Source organism: Penaeus monodon, chromosome 15 (genome assembly GCF_015228065.2).
Source record: "Penaeus monodon isolate SGIC_2016 chromosome 15, NSTDA_Pmon_1, whole genome shotgun sequence".
NCBI classification, from domain to species: Eukaryota; Metazoa; Arthropoda; class Malacostraca; order Decapoda; family Penaeidae; genus Penaeus; species Penaeus monodon.
Window position 1 is genome coordinate 26227972 of NC_051400.1, and position 406 is coordinate 26228377.

The window sequence follows — 406 nt, forward strand, 5'->3', positions numbered from 1 at the left end:
TAGTAATGCAATATCTAGATTGATTAAGCTATAGCTAAGGGCAGAGTCAACAAAGGTTACAGTAACTGATAGAAGCTGCACCGTAGAAGAATATGTACTTTTGTGGATAGTATGTAAAGAAAACAGTATAAAAAGGACTGTATAGAGATCTGAGGTGAGTGGATAAATGGGCTGAAAATTAGTAATGTAATTTAGTCTTCAATAAATGTAAACTCAAAACCATTTCTATAAATAGTGAGAACAGTAGAAGCACTGAATAAGTAAGTCAGACAGCAGTAGAAACATAACTCAAACAAGAAGACAGCTATTTACTAAAACTTAGGATGACTAAAGATAATGAGCTTATGTCAGCCAACAGCATAGCTCATTGATGCCTTGAAGGTATTTATATATCCCCTGTCCATTC

At 34.0% G+C, this 406-nt stretch overlaps 1 protein-coding gene across 5 annotated transcripts in view; it reads left to right on the forward strand.

Annotated features, from left to right (window-relative positions):
* The window catches only part of LOC119581863 (protein RFT1 homolog), a 16707-nt gene that overhangs the window by 8807 nt on the left and 7494 nt on the right, over positions 1–406 (forward strand). The gene's annotated exons all lie outside the window — the stretch shown is intronic.